Here is a 22554-nt window from a genome sequence, read left to right as displayed (position 1 = left end):
AAGTTGGGGTAATTGCCATCATCAGGTGGAGATTGGACGTAATGGGGGAGTGTGAGCGGGGCGAGCGTGGCACCTAAGTCATGGCATTATCTGGCTCCACATCAGGTAACAAACATCCACTGCCCCCGCCTGAACCTGTCATCAGACGTGTAGCTGAGCAGTGCACTGGCTCGATGGTGGCGGCAGATTATACCCTCCACGCCACACTCACACCAGGGGCCTCGTATCACCACACCAGGGCCCAAATATCACCACACCATCATATCAGTACACCAGGGTCATATCACCACATCAGGGCCCTCGTATCACCATACCAGGGCCTTTGTATTATCGCACCACCAGGGTTCTCGTAGCACCATACCAGGACCTTCATATCATACCACTAGGGCCCTCTTATCACCACACTATCATATCATCACACCATGGCCATTGGATCACCACGCCGGTGCCCTCATATCACCACATTTTCACATCGCCACACCAGGGCCCTCTTATCGCCACACCAGGGCCCTCATATTACCACGCTAAAGCCTCATCACCACAACACACTCACACCGCGGCCGTCCTCTCAAAATACCACCATCATATTACAACGACATTACATCACAATACCACATACACAATTCGTCGTTCTGCCTGACACAAATGTTGTCGTTACGCGCTCGTGCGCACACACACACACACACACACACACACACACACACACACACACACACACACACACACACACACACACACACACACACACACACACACACACACACACACACACAATCCTGTTCATTCTCATCACAAAATACTTCCACCATCATACTCACGAAGATCACCAAGGCATACCGTACTGTTGTCTCTCACAAACACCAGAAAGTTCATACAGATTCACCACTACTCGCACTAGTTACTCGCACTATTTGTCACACGCGCTAGAAAGGAAAGAAGATAATACGTTTAAAAGATATGGTGCAAGACTACGTGAATTGGGGAAAGAGTTGGTGTATTGTGGAGAAGGTTTTTATATGGTAGGAATGGAAATGCCATGAAATAATGTCGAGGCCGCTCATTACAGGATCGGCGTCAGAAAGTAGATAGATAAACGCACGGGTAGGTAGACAGGTAGGTAGATACATGACTTAGATGATAGCCAGGTATGTCAGTAGATAGACAGAAAATTTAAGATAGACAGGCAAAGAGATAGGTTCATAAAATAGACGAAGTTCGACATATCCTCTCACTTGCCATCATAGAATTTATCCGCTGTACACAGTAACAATGTAAACACACACACACACACACACACACACACACACACACACACACACACACACACACACACACACACACACACACACACACACACACACACACACACACACACACACACATCACCACGACACGCAGATCAAAATAGTGAACTGTGAAAGCACCACACTTGTGCCTATTCATACAGCGACAGTCTTTAACCTAAGCCGTGTGTGTGTGTGTGTGTGTGTGTGTGTGTGTGTGTGTGTGTGCGCGCGCTTATGTGGGTGAGGGGGAGAAGAAGGGGGTGGAGGTGTTTATGATATACTTTAGTGATTGATGTGTTTTATGTACAGTTATTTTTATATATGTATGTGTTTGTTCTTCAGTGTTTGTCTTTATTATAGTGTTTTTGCTCTCATGCACCAAAAAATATATAAGCTCTATTTTACTTCGTTTTTTGCGTTTTTGTAGCTTAACTGTACCCAATTAACCTCAGACATCCTTTAAGCTAGATTGTATTTGAAAACAGTGTCGATCAAGTGAATAACCTTGTGTTCGTATTTTTAGTTTTTATTCAGACAGAACCCTTCATCAGAGTACTTTTTTTTTTTTTTTTAATATGACTTGAAGATTAATGAGGGAGCCTTGACTTTTTCTTTCTTTATTTATTTACTAATTATTATTATTATTATTATTATTTTTTTTAGCTTGTCAGGGATTTCTGGTGTGCCTGTTTTTGCTTGTTCAGGCTGCATGTTAAGAAGTGTTTGACCTAAGAAGCTGAAATATGGTTATGATAATGACCAGGTGTTTTTGCTTAAGACTGTCAGTTTAGCCCCTAGAAATTCAGTGTGTGTGTGTGTGTGTGTGTGTGTGTGTGTGTGTGTGTGTGTGTGTGTGTGTGTGTGTCTTCATTTTTGCATATCCGGGCTTTTCATCATACAGCTTTTGAGAAGAGAAGCAGGAACTTGGAGCGAAGTGTCCATATGTTTTTTGCTCATATAACTGTTATTAATATTAACATTATTACTTTCAGAACGTTGGGGACGACGTACATTTGCAATCAATAGTCCCTTTACACGTTGGATTTTCGAACCTATTTATGATCAATTCCTTGCCGTAACATGGATCAGTTTTTGCGGGACGAACGAAAGACAAAAGATGCAGCATTACTTTTGCTACCCTTCCTTCAGTGCAAAAGAACGTACGATAATATTTCTCGTGCTCTTGCGAAAACAAACCACAGTTGCGTTAGGGCTTTAATTTTAAGTATATACGTTTTTGAATCCGGGTTCCGAACTAGTGTGTTTGTTCTACCCTGACAAAGATCCCAAACCCCTTTCAGTTAAGGTAATGGCCAGGTGTTGTCAGATTGGAGGGTGGATTTGACTGACACTCAAGGAGGCTCCTCCCTACCTCATAACTAAAACTCACTGAATTTCATGCAACCACTACTTAGTATTCAAGTTGGAGTAGTGGTCCAGTTCCGTCAGGTAAAAAAAAAAAAAAAAAAAAAAAGACTATGAAGTGAGAGTCGCAGCCTTCAAACGCATGTAAATATTATTACCTCCACCAACGAAATTGGACGGAGGTTATGTATTGACCCGTGTCTGTTTTGTGTATAAGATATCTCAAAAGTTGATATCGGATTTCAGTGAAATCTGGTGGATAGGTGGGCACTGTGTCAAGGGAGAGTTTATTAGATTTTGCGGTAGATTCGGATGCAGAAATTAATAATAAATTTTATTGGCGTTGATGGAGGTATATGCTCTGTGAATCTGCGTAACATGGTAGACTAAGACCATTGAATTAATTGACTATGAAAGACACACTTCATACTAAGTATAGCAAGGCCGCTTTGGGTTTGAACGGTTTGGTGACTGAAAAGATTTTTTGGTTTAAATTCCACACTGAATTATCATTACTTGCTCTGCATGTACACCGATTTTTTTTTTAGTGTATATGTGTGTGTGAGAGAGAGAGAGAGAGAGAGAGAGAGAGAGAGAGAAAGTGTAGTTTAGGTACTTTTTTACGTTAGCTTTCTGTGTATTTGTATTTCAGTATATATATTAATTCGTGTGTTATATTAGTATGTATAGTACTTGACGTTATGTTCATGTCTGCTTATCTGCACACTATCCGTGCTTTCAGCTTGTTACTTCCGCCAAGGAGGTTATGTTTTCATCCTTGTCCATTTGTTTGTTTGTTGGTTGGTTGGTTGGGTGGTTTGTGAGCAAGATTACACAAAAACTACTGGACGGATTTCCACGAATCTTGTTTGTTTGTTTTTTGTTTTTCACTTTAACATTGCGAGATAGGGCGTTTTTCGACATTTTCGTAAATTTTTCAGTGAATATTGCATGGAGGTTGATGGCGGAGGTATGCGCTCCACTGAGTGCCATTCTAGGTTGTTTATGTTTTCGTATGTTTGTGTCTCTGTGTGTGCTTATGTGTTTATTTAATAGCTTCCCTTACGTAGCATCACAACATTGACTTATTTAATGGACGAGGCTCAAGTCTGATCTTCTGTAACTCCTTCAGCAAGTTGGCGTCCCTTTCTGCGTCGTTCTTGGTGTCCCCAGACGATATTATTCGGCTTAGGAAAGGCTTTTAAGGTGCGGGAGCATCTCTAGAAGGGGCTTTTTCCGTCATCCTCTCGCTGATGATTTTCGGACAGGAAATGCTTCACTCCCGTAGACTTTAGCGAAGCCACACTACACCAGTGGCATTATACCTGAAGAGTCCTTAACCTCCCTCGTCTGGTACTTCTGTGTGTTAAAAATGAACGGGGTGGATACAGTCTTTACCAATCTCTCCACCAAGAATTTACTGTTTGAAGCTGAGTAAATTGTCAGGTAATAGCAAGAGTACAGTTTAAAAAATGAAGTCACCGCGTAGAAGAGGTTGAGTTGTTCTTTTCCTCACTTCTCACCTAACTGTATGTTGTTAGACACTTGCTGATAAGATCCAGGTTTGCAACACGCGAAATTGCCACACCTTGTTGCATTTTGCCTCATTCATCGTCATTACCTCGGCAAGAACAACACAGTATCCACAACACACACACACACACACACACACACACACACACACACACACACACACACACACACACACGCACGCACGCACGCACGCACGCACGCACGCACGCACGCACACACACACACACACACACACACACACACACACACACACACACACACACACACACACACACACACACACACACACACACACACACACACACACACACACATCGCCAGAAAGGAATTATTAGGAGAGATAAACAGATTGATTCATAGTTTTATAGCAGGTGCGCAGTGCTTGATATAAACGTTCTTAAGCGTTAACAAATTGAAGGGGCGTTGCTATTTCATTAGTATGTAGTCATTAACCTCTAGACATGTTACATTCGAAAGACAGACTTCATAGAATTTTGTATATAGTTGTATATAGACTTTTCGTTGACAAGGAGAAAAGAATGTGGTAAAACAAACCTTGCCTAAGAGTCTGACCGGCGTGAGAATCGAACTCGGGGTGTGCCACTTGTGGGCTGGGTGTGGTAAGTTCTATCCTTTCCCTAGAACGTGACCTGCAACCGCTGATGTTGTTTTCTGGTCCCTAAATGTAGCCTACTGTCGGATTCACAGGGACAAGGGGGTAAACACGACCTTGAACACGTGCTTGGTGCAGTGGTGACGGGTGTTTGGTGATTGTTTGCTCGTCCATTGTGACACATAGCAAAGTGTAAAAACCATGTGTAGATTATCGCTGGTACTCAGAATTTTGGACCATATTCAAGCTTCACTGTGTTTAATTCGCGTCTGTTCCTCTGTTTTGCCTACTCTGCAAACACTTCACTAAAATGGATGGAACTTTGTAACGAGTACTGTAACTTTTGGAAGGTTAGCTTACACAGACTGTTAATGGTTCTCGTGGTAGGAGGAATAAAAAAAAAAATTAAAGTTCCTCAGAATGAAGGGGTTAATGGATTTGCAGTGAGTCCCAAACACTACCTGCCGCTTAGTAGCATTGACGACACGTGCTCATTAATCACCCTCACCCTCGCCGTCACCAGCCAGCCACACATCACCACACATGGGCTGCAGGGATCACACTGATAATGTAAAGTTCATGATGTAGTGTGTATTTCATGGTGAATTTGGCATCTTATGTATTGGTGGTTTATTCATTAACTCCTTCACTTTTATGCTACCTCCTAATGGTTTGATTAATCTTAGGGGAATATTATTTAGTAGTCAAGAGATTAATGAGTGCTGTATCACATCTCTCCAGTTCAAAGACTCTTCAGCCTAAAAAAAAAAAGTAGTAGCTGGCAAGAGTATAAAAAAAGTACATCATCTTACTGAATGGTTGATATACACTGATAAAAAAATTAACTCTATACACACACACACACACACACACACACACACACACACAAATATATATATATATATATATATATATATATATATATATATATATATATATATATGTGTGTGTGTGTGTGTGTGTGTGTGTGTAAAGTGAAGATATTTCGTGTAATGTAAGGCCGGGTTAGTATGTGTACAGTGGCCCTCCAGTAACATTATTAAATGGGCGAAGTGTCAGCAATATGCATTTCATAATAGATTTGGCGGCTTAGGTAGTCCTTATTGATTTATGAATACACACGAACAAGAAACATTATCAGAAAGACATGTATACGTAACTAAAGTTTTGAGGAGACCGCTGAGGTGGTGTGTGTGTGTGTGTGTGTGTGTGTGTGTGTGTGTGTGTGTGTGTGTGTGTGTGTGTGTGTGTGTGTACACAGGGCCTCCAGTGACATTATTAAATGGGCGGACTCCGGGAAGTGTCAGTTGAGTTCGCTGGTGACCTTTACGGTGTGACCCACCCTGACCCCGCCCCTCACGTCCAGGTCTTGTCTCAGCCAGGAAAAAGGATTACGCTAAACATGAGTCAACCGGGGTTCTCCTAACAATCATTTTCGTATCAAACAAATGCGGCGTAATACTGTTAGGTGGTGCGCCCCCGGCCCTCTCCCCTGCTGTGACCCAGGCATGGTATAGTGAACCCTGCCACCCCTTGCCATAGAGTTCATTACCGCGCCACCCTTCCAGTCCTGGCGCACCCTTCTTGCTCCCACATGCGTGTATTTGAGTTTGTTTCGACGAGGGCCTGTATCGGATTAGTCTAAAGTTAAATTGGTAACCTTTGTCTCCTATTTAAACATGGCTTCCCGTTCGGAATGGTGTTTGTGAACTCTGGAAAGATCCGGCTCCGGGGATATTGGTCTTTGCGAGGTTGCAAATTTGCTTTGAGGTAGCGGAGCGAAGTGGAAACGGCGTCTGTGTTTTACAGTGTTTCGGTGCGTTGTTCTCAGTCTCCTCACATCACTGAGTGAGAGCCAAGACACCAACACACTCTATTCGCCTCTCCCTCGTCGACCCTCGCAAGCCATGAGTGTAATGATTTTCTTGCTGATTTTCGAGCTGGTGGCCTGGAGGGCGAGCGTCACAATGAGATGGAAGTTGCAATAGACCCGCTTCCCCTTTGAGGCCGCGACCTCCCGGGGGACACACACTGCATCATTACCAACGACTTATTGCCGGCTCGCCTGCTCCTCGACCCTCTGGCCTGCAGCTCTGTACTGCGACCCGGTGCTGTCAAGGCCTAGGGCACTGGTAGACAGAGGCACACCTGACCAGGACAGAAACGGGTCAGGGGTCGGCCAGCTAGATCCCTGGGCCTTGGCGGCGATGTGAGCGCTGCGGGGGCTCGCCGGGTCTTGTTTACCTTGGCATCTCTGATCTTGTTTCACCCCGAGGCGCCAAATTTAAACAGTTGAGCTGACGCAAGGGGGGACTAGTGCCGGCTAATACAATTACTCTGTGATATCATTCGGCACCCCGTCACAAAGGCAGCAAACACGGGTGGATTTTCGCGGAAATGACCTCTCTGTGCTGGGGTTTGAGAGGCCGCGCCATGACCTTCCATGAGAACAAGGGATTATCCATCATATGCAGACCCGCCACTGTTGTCATCGCACAGAAAACGGGATCCAGCCGACGAAATCACTTTAGCATGCAAATTGGGCTGGTGGATCGGTGACTCGAGAAATTAGGATTCTTCTTTGCGCTGGAAATGCCATTATCCGCGGAAATAGATTCCATTATACCTTAGTTTACATTATCTCACGAGAGGGACCCCCATTACCCGCCCGTTTACGGCTTGGTTGTATCCCTGCTAACCACCTCGTCCTTTTCATCCTTTTCAGCTTTCCGCGTCCTCTAATTCATTCATTCATCCACTCATTATTTTATTTCCCCAGCTTCCTTTTTACATTTTCAGCATTTTCATCCATGCTTTTGGTACCCTCATTCTTCCCTGTTTTCTCCACGGTTCCTCTCTCTTCCTGCCTCCCTCGTCTCCCTGAAATTCCTTTCTCTCCCTCTCCCTTTCCCCGCTCTCCCTCACTTCCACCATCTCCCTCACTTTCCTCCTCTCCCTCACTCTCCTCTCTCTGACATGTCTACATTTCTCAGACTAACTCTTCCCCCCCCCTCACACTCCTCTCTCACTCGTCTCTATTTTTCTCACTCTCTCCTCCCCCCTCACTTCCCCGTCTTTTTCACTTCTCCCCTCTTCTCACCCCGTCACTCATCCCTCTCCCTCAATCCCTCCCTCTCCTTCAATCCCCTCTCTCACTCACTCTCCCCTCTCCCTCACTGACCCCTTTCCCTCACTCCCTTGCGCCTCCCCTCATCTTTATCCTCCCCTCTCACTTTCCCTAACCCCTCCCCTCGCCGCCATTTCCCTCTCCCCCATACTCCTCTCTCCTCTTTCTCTCCCCACTCTCCCCCACCTCACCCCTCACAGCATTGCGCCGAGTCAGACAGCCGTGACCTGCAGCGATCTATAAACTCGTCCAGACCCATAAAGGACTTGTCGAGATCTTTAAGGGAGACTTGTTGAAAACCTGTGATTCGCTGACATTCCTCAAACCCGGTCAGCCTCCAGCCTCCCCGACCCACCTACCGCAGCCTGTGACGTGTGTGAACCGCCTCCCGGAAATGATAACCTGTGTTGTGGCTGATAAGGAAAGGGTTGAATCTTGAAACGTGTGATTTTTATACATCAGTTTTGACTCTAATGTATACGGTATGATATCCTCTCGACGCTTCCTTATGACCTGGGATGGAGTAACAGTTGGACCGCGTGTGATTTTTATGCATACAACTTTCTACTTAGGTTTATCGTATGACATGGACTGGCTTGGAACGACGTAGCAGTAGGTACACAATGCACAGTACAACTTTAAGCTACTGATCCTTGTTTTTTTTGGAAGTTAGGTATTACGGCAGAATGATAGTATGAAGGTGAGAGAGAGGGTGTAAGAAGATGGGATGCAGGATTATGTTAGACAGCGCTACAGTTTGTGTGTGTGTGTGTGTGTGTGTGTGTGTGTGTGTGTGTGTGTGTGTGTGTGTGTGTGTGTGTGTGTGTGTGTGTGTGTGTAAGAAATGTCTCCAGAATGGTATGTTTACTTGTCTCTGAGATCGCGTATTGTGACGAAATGACAGTATGGAGGTGAGGGAAGATGCAGTATGATGGGATATAGGTGTATATTACGTTTTATAGTATAAGATATGTTTCCAGTATAACAGAGTCATGTGGTTGTCAATAAATGCGAATCTGCGTGCCGATATGAATCTTGGGTCCGAGTACACCACGCATTTCTTTCGTGTTAACGCGAAAACTGCGAAATGGGTGTATGGATTGGCTTCCAGTTTGCATAACCAATGGTCTCTCAAACATCATCAGGAATTTGAAAGTGGAAATGAAGGCAATCACGGCATGTTGATTTTCCCAGTATCCTAGTACAAAGGAAGGCAGAGTACAAATGTGGGATGTTAGAGAGTACAGCATCGCGTCTATAGCACCTCACCATCTTACATCCAAGACGCGGGGGAGGGAGGGCGATGTTTATACTGTCACTGGATCTTATTCTTCTCGGCTTATGAGATTTTGTAGCATCACTTTTTATTCCGCCTGCTACACTTTAATATCCTCTTGCATATTACAGAAGACATGTCTGATGAAAAGATCTAAATATACAAAAGAGTGTAAAAATGTAATATGCAAAATCCGTAGCTTAGGAAGAGGTGTTACGAGCTCTCCAGTGGCAAAGGGAATACTTATCACAGTAATATTACAGCTGTGGCATATATTCTCGTTGGCTTGGTAGGCTTTCTGACATCTCCATAATGATTTACTTTGCATACTGCATCTTAATATTCTCTTGAATTTGTCATGTGTAGAAACACACTGGTAAAAAAATTGTGTCTAGAACCTACTAATTTAACGAGAATACCACACTATATATATATATATATATATATATATATATATATATATATATATATATATACATATATATATATATATATATATATATATATATATATATATATATATATATATATATATATATATATATATATATATATATATATATATCTTTATCTTCAGCAGAGCATTTTATTCCTCTGTGCTCTTTCACTTCTTTCTATTATCCTCTTGTCGTCATATTCTGTTATGACATTGTTTCCTTCTATTGCATTTTTTCCTTAATGCCTTTCTTTCTTTCTGACATTTCACTACTATGTTTTTTTAACAGGTTTGTTCCTTATTTCCTTCCTTATAAGCTATCTTGCTAATACTTCGCCCCTACAGGCTGCATCCTTTTCCCTGCCGTCTTTCGTATTGGCCTTCCCCCGCTTTCACTTTCTTCTTGCTATAATCTCTTCTTCCCACTTTTCTCCTCCCCCACTCCTAACTCTCCTCCCTATTCTTCCTGTCCCCTCTTCATCCTCTCTTTTTCTCCTGGTTCCCCCCCAATTCCATTTCTTCGCCACCCTCTTTCTTCCTCTTTCCTAGGTAAGGTGCGTTATATAAGCAGTACAAACATTCCACATCTATCATTCCCCTTCTCGCTGTTTTTGCCTCTCGATCCCCATCACCTCCCTTTATGCTCTTCCTTCCCCTTCTCCCGTTTTTTTCCCATTCTTCCCCCTCCGCCCTTTTGCCGTTCCTTCCCCTATCCCCATGTATCGCTGCTAATATATCATACTTTCTCTCCTCATATCTTGATGAGGAGGAATGCATGATGGAAAGACCCACTTTTTCGTTACCGTAGATGAAAAATCAGGTATTCTTGATCAGCTAACATGATATTGTGTGTGGTTAAGTAAATGTCAGTGACGTTTGTGTGTGAAGCTAAGTATGAAGGGGTTGTATTTTTGTTTTTGTTTTTTTTCTTTATGGTTGTGATGGCCTTTGTTTATTACGCTGGCAAGATTAGAAATTGTAATAGCTATGAAATCCCTCCCTGCTTTTTACCTTCCCATTCCTCACATTTCCTTCCACTTCTCCTTCCCACTCTTTCACCTCCCGTTTTCTCGTTCTTCCTCATATTACGCTTTCTCCCTTTCCCGTTCCCCCTTATACTTCTTCCATTACCCTCTCTCTCTCTCCTCATTTTTCGTTCCCCCATCTGCTCTGCTCCTCCTCCTCTTCTTTTCTCATCTTATCCCCATTCCTCCCCGTTCTCTCCTTATCCCCCATCCTCTACCCTATTTTCCTTCCCCTCCTCACTCTTCCTATCCCCCTATCCTTCCACCTCCTTCTCCTTCCTCTCCCCCTACCTCCTGCTCCTTCCTCTCCTCCTTCCTCTCCTCCTCCTCCTCCTCCCCTGTTCATTCCCCTCTCATTTTCCTGTTTTCTCCTCCCCCTCCCTCCTTCTTTCCTCCTCCGTTGACTCCCTCCTTCTCTCCTTCACCCTCCTTAGAAGTCCCCCATTGGGCAGCTTCTCGTGATGGTCACTTGGCGAGGCTGACCAACTAACTCAATACCAGCACCTCGATTGCTCATTACCCTCCCCCTCTCACCACTCTCTCTCTCTCTCTCACACACACACACACACACACACACACACACACACACACACACACACACACACACACACACACACACACACACACAAGATCCAAGGTTTTGTAAATCTTATGTCTCGGTACAGAATTACAGTATTTATTTTCTGCGGTTGGGGGTGGGGGGGGGCAATAGAAGCCAGTTGGCCTCCTGTGGGGTGGGAAAACTCTTCAGTGTGGCTATACATTGGATATTCGATGGAATTTCTTTAAGTAAAATAACTGCTGATGTCCCAGAGAGAGATTATTTTAAAACTCCATGGTTGTGTTCAAACTTCCCAGCTGGCACAGTTATCAGCTTGGAAGTTCGGACATATTAGCTGGTAGGGGGAGGGCGGTCCTCTAAGTACCATCCATCCATCCATCCATCCATCCGTCCGTCCGTCCATCCGTCCATCCATTCATCCATCCATCCGTCCGTCCGTCCGTCCGTCCGTCCGTCCTTCCGTCTATCCATCCATCCATCCATCCATCTTTCCATCGATCGATCACTAGTCCTTTCTTTACCCTATCAGGAACGTATTAATCCGGGGTTAGGTTACTCATTCTCTGAAGTTAAGGCCAGAATGACCAGTTTTACGCGCCCCTACGTGGTACTGGGTGAACAATGAATTTCAACCATCCCTTGATCCGGTTGGAACGTCTTAACCCAGTAAACCACCAGACGTCTTTTGGTTAAATGGTTACCATAGTAAAGGGTGTCCTTGATTACAGGAAACCATTTGACTTGTCACTCATTATAGTCACACGAAGGCAGCACTACATCGAATGAGTGGATGGTGGGCGCTCCTTCCTATAGAATCCCGTGTGCAGCCAGTACGACCACATAAAGTTTAATCATATTGCTGGGAACAATAGACTTGTCTGAGCTGCGTATCTGTGAAGCTAATTTTACGCAAGTCTCTCCTTTCACTCCCCTTCGATGTCCTCACATCTCCGTCTCAATCTCTCTCATCTCTCGACCTCTCTCTCCCCTCCTCCGCGTCCAGTGCAGCCACTATCAGGAACTAACGCAATTCCAGCCACCATAACCTCCCCTTAACTCGCTATTTGGTCAAGAATGAGCGACCCTCCACCCTCCTCGACCCCCTTCCATTGCACCCCCCGCACCCTTTTCTCCCTCTTCCTCGTTCTCTGAATTTTCACCCCTTGTCAGTTCATTTTCACCATATTCACGTCACTACTCCTACTTCCATGACATCCTTTCTCTTTATATATCCCCTACTTTCAACCCTTTTTAACTTCTTCCTCATTTATCAGTTTCATCTCCAATCTCTTATAGTTGAAGCTACCTCTCTACTGTTCCATTAGCCTTTCCTAGAACCCAGTGGTTTTTGTGTTAAATAAACTTTTTCTCCCATACTGCCTCTGCCACAGTTATGCACGCTGATAGGAAGTTACCGCTGAGTGTTGAATGAAATGGGAGTTTTTTTTAACTAGTATGAGACGCATTTTATCATTGCAGTATGAAGTTTCTTAGCCACAAAATCGTTTAGTGAGACGATGAACAGACGGATTTTGAAGCGATTTAATGCTGGGATTATAGTTTTATTAGACACAGGTTTTAGTGTTGTTACTTTGTCAAATTATTTTAGTTTACAAGTTGGGAGTTCATTGTGTTGTGTATGGTGGATTACAGAAAGCACTGTAGCACATAACTGTTGCCTCTTACCAGGTTTACATGAGAATATTATTTTGAGAGCAAAAAGATGAAGCTAGGAAAATTGGAAACTAAAATATGAAAGTAAGTGTCAAGAGGACAATATGAAATACAGATTGAAATGAATTCTTGATATAGTAAATAAGAAGGATAGAGAAAGAGGCTAATGAAGGGGGCTGTGGTGGAGGGTTCAGCAAAAAGCGATGGAGAGGAGACTTGAGTAAAAGCAAGGCAGTATAATATCAAGGTAGTGGAAGAAAATGAGAGAGAGAGAGAGAGAGAGAGAGAGAGAGAGAGAGAGAGAGAGAGAGAGAGAGAGAGAGAGAGAGAGAGAGAGAGAGCTGGCGGTGGAGGGTTCAGGAATCAGGGACTGAAAATGAGTTAGGGTGACAACGGTGCCGCTCGCTCCTCGTCCAGACTTAATGGAACCCAACCCGGCTAGAGGAGAGCAGAGGGCAGGGAGCTGGAGAAGTGGAGGGGGAGGAGGAGAAGGAGAGAGGGAGAAAAGAGTGCAAGAGGAGGAGGAGGAAGGAAGGAAAAGAGCGAAAGAACAAGGGGAGTGGAGGAGGAGGAGGAAGGAAGGAAAAGAGCGAAGGAACGAGGGGAGTGGAGGAGGAGGAGGAAAGGAGCGAGGGAGAATGGAGGAGTGGAAAGGAAGGAAATGGAGCAAGAGAGAAGAGTGGAGGAGGAGGAAAGGGAAAGAGGGAGAAGAGGGGAGTGGAGGAGGAAGAAAAGGAGAAAGGGAGGAAGAGGAAAAGGAGGAAGGAAAAAAGAAGGAATTATGAGGAGGAAAACTAGCAAGAGAGAAGAGAGGAGTGAAGGAGGAGTAAAGGACCGAGGGAGAAGGGAGGAGTGAAGGAGGACGAGGAACACGGGAGAAAAAAGGAGAGAGAGAGAGAGAGAGAGAGAGAGAGAGAGAGAGAGAAGGGAAGAGGTAGGAGACAGAGAAGAGAGGAGAGGGAAAGAAAAGATGGGAGAAGAAAAGAGAATAGAGGGAGGGAAGAGGGAGGGAGGAAAGAAGAGGCGAGAGGGAGGAAAAAGAAGAGTGGAGAAGGAGAGAAAGGGAGGGGGGGGGGAGAAAAATGGAAGAAAGAGAAGAGTGGAAAAGTAGCGACAGTGGGGGAAGAGAGAGGAGGGAGGAAAGAGAAGAGTGGAAAATGAGAGAGGGAGAGAGAGAGAGAGAGAGAGAGAGAGAGAGAGAGAGAGAGAGAGAGAGAGGGAGAGAGAGAGAGAATGAGGGAAAAAAGAGAGTATATGAAAAGATGCAAAAGGGAGAGAGAAGAGAGGATAAGGAGCTAGAAAAAGAAGCGGGGGAGGAGGAAAAAGGAGGTAAAGGAGCAGGGGGAGGAGGAGGAGGAAGGGTAGAAAAAGAAGAGGGGGAGGAGGAAAAAGGAGGTAAAGGAGCAGGGGGAGGAGGAGGAGGAAGGGTTGAAACAGAAGCTGAAACGCGAACATGTCAAGCAAACTGGGTTGGGAGAGACGAGATGAAACCGGAGTAGGGGACGTAGGAGGAGATAGTCCCTTCAGTGAGACTTTTTTTGTTTTTGTTTTAATGGGATCTATCACGAGGCTACTTTACCTGAGTTATGAAGATCCTCTCTTGATAAAAATGGCTAATGAAGGCTATCTCTAACACCTCCAGTTCGAAACGTCTCCCCACAACTTTAATAACTGTGACGAGGTAATAGGAATGAGTTAAAAAGGCGTCTTCGTAGTAAGGGACTGAAGGGAGAAAATAACGGTAGATGTCAGAAACAAAGGGGTAGGAGAAAGAGGAGGAGTTATATCAGATGGGGAGTAGGGAGGCAGTAGTCTAAAGAGAGTGAGAACCTGGAAGAAGTACTGGAGAAGGATGATAGTTGGGAGAAAGAGGATGGAAAGGATGATGTGTAGGAAGGGGAGGAGAGAGATGGAAGAGCATAGAAGGACGTCAAGAAGGTGAAAAAATGAATGTGGGTTGAGGTTACTACGACGACTGAAGTTATTTGTGAAAGGTTTGTAAGGTTATTCACGACCTTAATGCTTCTGTGACCTCATTAATATAAATAAGAGTGTTTTTGACTCTGTTACTTGACTGTTAATGAGTGAAGCAGTTATTTTGTGATAAGAAAAGTCTAAATGAATGAAATCCATGGATGAATGGGAAACATGCTTAGCTACATAGAAATTAAAGTTTGTTTTTGTTTTCCTTTTTTTCCTTCTCTAGGGATACTTTTATGTTAAATGAGAGTTAGAGTGACCGTGCACGAAGCTGTAAGCATACTCTTCAGGAATTACAATAGATTATTATTATTATTATTATTATTATTATTATTATTATTATTATTATTATTATTTGTAAAGATACATTAGATATGGGTTGGAGTGACTTTAGGAGGGAATATGGATGCATGCTTTTCAGGAATTAGATTTCTTTTCTTTTCTTTTTTTCTTTTCTTTTTTTTCTTTTTTTAGGGATACATTTTATATTAGGTGAGGGTTAGAGTGAGTGTGTAGGGAGAAGATGTAAGCGTGCAACCCCCTCAGCTGTGATCGTCACTTGTCATGGGCGCAGTGATGGATGGGAAATGGTTGTGAGGCTCCCCGCTAGGCCGACACAACACACCACCACTCCACCCCACTCCACTCCACTACGCCTCTCGCACACACTCCACGCATCCCACACAAGGTTATTTTAATGTGCGGCTGACTGGTGGACGGCGGGCAGGAGGGACAAGCGAGGGGTGATGGGAAGGTCGCACAAGAAGGAAGGGGATAGATGAGGCAGGAAAAAATATTCGATAATAGAAAGGGAGGGCGAGATGATACATAGGGTGCATGGAGAGAGAAAAGAAGGGTTAGATTTGTACCTATCGAGTGCACGAGCGTCATCAAGGCAGGCAGTACACTTTTACATAGTCCCAGTCATGCCTTAGAAGACGACCTACAACCGTCAAATGGCCATCCAGGTTCCAGTTTGTACAAGGGGATAAAAGAAAGAGATAGGATCCTTTATTTAGACTGAAAAAATTGCTTAAAGACTCATTGGTGTCCATGTGTCTACAGAGGTTAAAGTCGGAGGGGAAAGTGGTCGAAATCGGAAAATATAATGGAAGGAAGTGGTGCGTCGGGAATCATTTTGTGGAGAGAGTGAGTGGTGTGGAGAAGCATGTAAAAGGCAGGGGGTAGAAGTGAACCACAGGAGGAGAAAATAGAATGGAATGGAAAAGAACGGAAAAGGAAGAGCGGACCAGAGGGAATGAAAAGAGAACTGAGAAGGAAGCTGGCAGCAGATAGAGTAGATGGAATGTGCTGATACACGGATAGAAAGATTGCGAGTGAGTAGTAGAGATATGGAGATGAGAGGAGGGGGAGGGTAGTGTGTTGGATGCTCTCTGGTATATCAATGGGTGCCAGGGCGACCTCTAAAGGTATTCACTTAGGATATCCAGTGCGACTTTACCGCCGTCAGTTGGATTGGTTACAGACGATCACACAGCTCAAAGGATCGAAGGACGGAAAAAATGGGCACTCGATCATCTTACTGAAGGTTCCTGAAGGGAAGCGAGGCTGTGCAATATTTAGGCGTTAGTTCGTACATGGCATGAGTTTTATATATATATATATATATATATATATATATATATATATATATATATATATATATATATATATATATACATACATATATAGATAGATTGATAGATAGATAGATAAATGCATCGTCATTGTGAGAATACTGCACTTTTTTTTTTTTTTTTTTTTTTTTAAGAAGTGGAATATATTACGGTGCAGTACCAGTTCGGTGAGAAGACAAGTGTAAGTGTGAGGGTGAAGAGGGAAGTCATGCACTCACGTACCTCTGGCCCCTCCTGATTGATGACAAGCACCACACGTTATCCTTTCACTCCTCCACCCTCATTACTACACACTACACCATCACCCGCACCACTCCATACCACACCACACCACCATCCTCACCATTCCATACTATACCACACCACCACCCTCACCACACCACTCCACACCACACCACACCACACCACACCACATCACACCACCACCCTCACAACTCCACACCATACCACCATCCCCACCTCTCCACACCATCACCATCGCCCCTCCACACCACCATCCTCATCACTGCACGCATCACCACCACCGCCTCCATAAACTGTGTCGATATAGGAACAGTATAAATTAACATAACATGAGAATGACATGATGTAAAAGGCAAAGTAAGTTGCTATGGAGGAGGTGTTACGAAGCCTGCTATGGCATTTGGAGCGCGGCCTTGTCAGTGTTAGGGGTGTTGATTTTGATGGTGAAATATGAGGGCGTCACGTTAATGTTGTATGGAAGCAGGATGTCAGAAGCCTTAGTTGGATTAATGGCAGTGTGGTTAATTGACTAATTCATGTCACGCGGAAACCGTATTTTTTCAGTAATGGCCCAGCAACAATGATGAAAGCCACCTCCATTTGTTTCATGTTACATTCTACTGACAGCAGTGCCTGTATGGATTTTACTACCTCTGTCCTGAGACGCCAGGTCTCTGGGGACAGGCGTGCTTACTTTCTGGCTACACAAAAGAGGATATTGAGTTGCACTGTACTGAATATATCGCAAAAGAGAAAGTGTTACGTGTCTCCAAAGCCATTTAGAATACAACTCCGGTAATAACATGAAATATCTACTGGTATCATGTTGCTTCAGTGCCCCATACATCAGTCTTCTTTGTACTGGGATAACACAACACAATAAGCCACAACCATTACTTACATACCCGGAGTTAATGGTGACAGATGATGATACCCTACCACTCCACCGTAACACCACACTACTGCTGCATCACACGACCAAGCAGACACATAGTTACATTGCCAGAGAATCACGTAAAACATGATCACACTCTTACGTGATCACACTACCACACAATCACACTACCACACAATGCACACTACCACACAGTCACAATACCACACTATCACACTACCCCACAGTCACACTACAACACAATCACAGTACCACGTAATCACAATATCACGTGGTCACACTACGACGTGATCACAGTACCACATTTTCATACTTCCACACGGTCACACTACCAGACAGTCATACTACTGCACATTCATACTACCATTCAGTAACGCTACCACACACTCATACAGTTATACGCTCACACTGTATGGCGACTAAGCAACCACACAACTATACAACCACTACCAGCTATGATACGACCACATTTTTTTTACGACCACACTACCATACAATCAGTACCACACCAATTAACAACGACCAGCCTACTTATTATCACTAATTATCCTCACACACACACACACACACACACACACACACACACACACACACACACACACACACACACACACACACACACACACACACACACACACACACACACACACCATCCTTCCTTTCCATAGCATCAGACTTCCACACTTCTCAACAGATTCACACATAGACATTACACTATATATCCACCTCACAGTACCTTCCTACACCATATTTCAGCTCCCCAGCACCACATCTCATCTCCGCTCCAGAGTACCACATCACACCACTCCACACCACACGATACGCACCTCCATACAATACCCTCATTCCACACCACACCTCAACTCCACAGCACAGCACCACACCCCTACCTCACAGCGCTACATTACACCATCACATCTCATTGCCAAGCCTAACTACAGTACATTCCGCAGCCTCCCTCCACGTTATCACTTTACAGCATCTTACCACATAACTGTATTGCGTCACCCCACACCCATACAGCACCACAGCACACCACACTACAGCCTCACATCATGCCACACCACATCACAGGCCTCCACCACAGCACAGAACACATCACACCATAGCTCATACTACACCTCAGCACATCCTCGCAGTATCACATCACATATCCACACCACACTACAGCATCACACCACATCACAACGCATTCCCACAGCACCACAGCACTTCCCCCAGCATCACACCAAACCACAGCACCACACCACAGCATCACCCCACAACAAATCCAACTGCACATCCCCACAGCATCACACCACAACACAGCCTCGGCCGGGCTTGGGAAGATAATGGGGCAGGTCTTCACACTTGTGGGCAGTGGTTGGCGGAGGGCGGAGCGAGGTAATGGTGGGGTAGAGTGATGGTGTTATGAGTTATGGCCTCGGCAGCTACCATTATCACCTACACCTTGTGTCGGGCGGCCGCGGGCACCCCTCCCTCTTCACTCCTTTACCTCTCACCCCCTGTGTCACCCATTATTTTCACCCATGGCCTGTGTCAGATATATTACCTCTTTACTTACCCGTGTTAGCCATTGTCTCCTTACTTACCTATTATGTTCCTCCTTACTTATCTGTCTCACTTGTTATTCATTACCTTTTACCTAATCTGTGACACCCATTATCTTACCTCCTTACTTACCTGTGGCACCTATTATATGACCTTACCAGTGTCGCCCATTATATTGCTTATGTTACCTATTGAACTAATCTTTACTTAGCTGAACTCCCTTTTTTTTTTTTTTACTAGAGATTCTTCCTCAGTAGAAAGAAAACTCTCAGAGGGTAGCCAGAATGAAATACGAAGGACATCTTAGTGAAAGGGTTAATGGAGACTGTTTCTTACTCTCCCAGAACGAAGCACCATTTCTTACCTTGATAAAAATCGTCTGGCCAGAATAAGACAGAAAAATTACCATCATAGTGAAAGGCGAAGCTGTGTCACCCATTATTATCTTGCCCATCTTCCTTCCTCATTACCCTCACCCAAACGTCTGTCACTCATTATTATCTTATTCACCTGTTTCACCCATTATTACGTTATCCACCTGATTCCCTGATTCACCCATTATTCTTACCCTGGCCTGTGTTACCCATTATTATATTATCACTTGTCACCCGTTATCTGGTCTCATCATTGTCACCCACTGCTTTACCGCCTTACCAACGCATCACCTATTAATATTCCTCTTCATTTACCTGTCTTGATAATTATTTTCCTTTCACCTGCATCTCCTCCTTTTTATTATACAGTAACTCATGATCTATATCTCACCATACTTTCTCTTTCCATTCTTTCTCCTGTCATACATTCTCTCCTTTTTTACGTGTATTTTTTTACTCATATTTACTCCCTCTCTAGTTTTCCTAAGTTCACACACACTCTTTCCCACTCACATTCCTTTACTCGTTTCCCCCCACATTTTGCCTCTTCTTCTTCCACGCTTTCCCCCTCTTACTTACATCCTTATCTCTCTTTCTCCAATCTGTTTCCTCTTGTACTCCCATCCCTACTGTCTCTTACTCCCAGTCTTTCTTACTTCCACCCTTTCCCATTCCTCTTTCCACCCCTTCCCTCTCCTACTCTCACCTCTTCTCTCTTCTTCTCCCACCTTTTCCCTTTCCTGCTTCCACTCCTTCCCTCTTCTGCTCACACTCTTCCCTTTCTCACTACCACACCTTCCTCTCCTACTCTTAGCTTTCTCACACTCCCACTCTTTCTCTCTTCTACCCCCACTCATTCCCCCTACTACTTCCACTTGCTTACTTTCTCACGTCCACAGCCTCCCTCTACTGCTCTCCTGTTCACACTCACCCAGTCAGCCTTCTCATTCCTGGTCAGTCTCTCACACTCACTCACCCACTCACTCACTTTCCCTCACCCATTAACAGTCTCACACTCACTCATTTCCCCACTACCACTCACGATAGCCTACACTCAGACTCACATACTCACTCACTCACTCACTCACTCTGGTGCGGTGTTTGTAAGGATGCCAGATGGAAGACGAGTAAGTGTAAATGTCTATGTTTTGGCACCTACGTCTCCCAATTTAGGATGAGTCCTGTTCTTGACGATTTTATCACTTGTTAAAGGTCTTCATTTCTCTTCTTGCTTTCTTCCCTTCACTTTACGCGTTTTTGTTCCCATTTCCTATGTTTTTCTGTCCGCTTCTCCGTTCTTCTTTTTAATTTTTGTGATCATTCTTTAACATTTTATTTTGTCCTATCGTACTCATTCATTTTATATTTTTTCTATTTCGTCATTATTGTCACGACTCTGCCTTTTATTTTTAATGCCGTCTTTTCCCCTTTATTTTTAGTTTGTATTCTGAGGCTTTTTCTTCGCCGTTTTCTGTACTTAATGTTCTTTTTCTCTTCCCCTCCTCCGTTTATCTTCTCATTCTCCTTATCCTCCTTGTTATCTATCCTTTGTCCTCCTCCTCCTCCTCCTCCTCCTCTTCCTCCTCCTCCTCTTCCTCCTCCTCCTCCTCCTCTTTGTCTCACCTTTTCCCCCTTATCACTTCCTATCTCTCTTCTTCTCACCCCCATCTTACGTCCGAAAACCGTAAAAAATATTTATCTGCAAATAAGATGAGTTTATGAGAACATCACGCGAGGAAGCCACTAATTTGCTCTCTTAATTAGGCAAGGGTTGAGGTCATTAAGCGTCCCAGGGTCTTGAAGGGAAGGGGGCGCGATGGTGGTTGGTAATTGTGGTAGTTGTGGTGGCGGTGGTGGTAGGCGTTGTGAGGGTGAGGATAGGTGGGGTAGTGCTTAGAATGAGTGTGTGTGTGTGTGTGTGTGTGTGTGTGTGTGTGTGTGTGTGTGTGTGTGTGTGTGTGTGTGTTGTGATTGTAATGGTGGGCCAGGGTGAGTAGAAGTCGTGATTGTGGCGGTGAGCTAGGTTGCGTGAAAGTTACAATGGTGATGTAGGTTGTGTGGTAGTTGTGGTTGTGATGGTAGTGACGTAAAGGATATAGTAGTGGTTGTGGTGGTATTTTAAGTTATGTAGAATTGCGGATGTTGTGTGGCGGTGGTGCTGGATTAGATTGTGCGATGATTGTCGTGCTTAGATCCAGAGTTTGTGGTGTTTGTACTGATTTGATTTACGATTGTGGATGTGGTGTTGGTTTATACTACGTAGTGTGTTTTTTTTTTGTGGTTTGGCATAAGTTGTGTGGTGGTTGTGATGGTTCGGTCTAAGATAGGCTATGTGGTGACTGTGGTGGTTTGGCTTATGTTGTGGTAGTTATGATGGTTTGATGTTAGTTTGTGGTGGTTTGGTTATCATCCGTGTGTGTTGGTCTTGATGGTTTGTTCTAAGTTATGCTGCTTAGCGATATGGTTTTGCTTCGTGTTCTAAGTGACTTTGGAGATTTCGTAATACATCTTCCTAAGCGAGTTATTCTACACATTGCATCTCAGTATCCTCATTTGGCACTGATACGAACTATATCGATGTTAGATTAGTATAAATAACAAAGAAGAGAGTGTTAAGATGTAATCTGCAAAATATAACGCTAAGGAAGAAAGACGACAAAGCCACTATCTTAATCTGTCTGGTGTCCCTGGTTCCTGGTAGTTTGGTCTAGGTCTAGGAGGTTGTATGGTGGTGGTAGTGCTCAAGGATGTATTGTTATTTTGATACCATAGTAGTTGTGGTAGAGTTGGTGTTGAGGGTAGGTATGGTAATCGTGGTGTTAAGTCATATGTGGTGGTTATGGAGGAAGGGCTGGTGGTGGGTGAGGGGGAGGGCTGGGAGATGATGGTGTTTGTGATAGTAATGTGCTGGTAATGAGAGGACTGTAGGGTTGTAACTTAATGTTCTTGGTTGGAATGATACCCATGGAGTTTTGCA

The sequence above is a fragment of the Coenobita brevimanus genome, chromosome 68 (genome assembly GCF_032717465.1).
Source record: "Coenobita brevimanus isolate Jiangsu-jjx chromosome 68, ASM3271746v2, whole genome shotgun sequence".
Classification (NCBI taxonomy): Eukaryota; Metazoa; Arthropoda; class Malacostraca; order Decapoda; family Coenobitidae; genus Coenobita; species Coenobita brevimanus.
Note: the sequence above shows the minus strand (reverse complement) of the source record.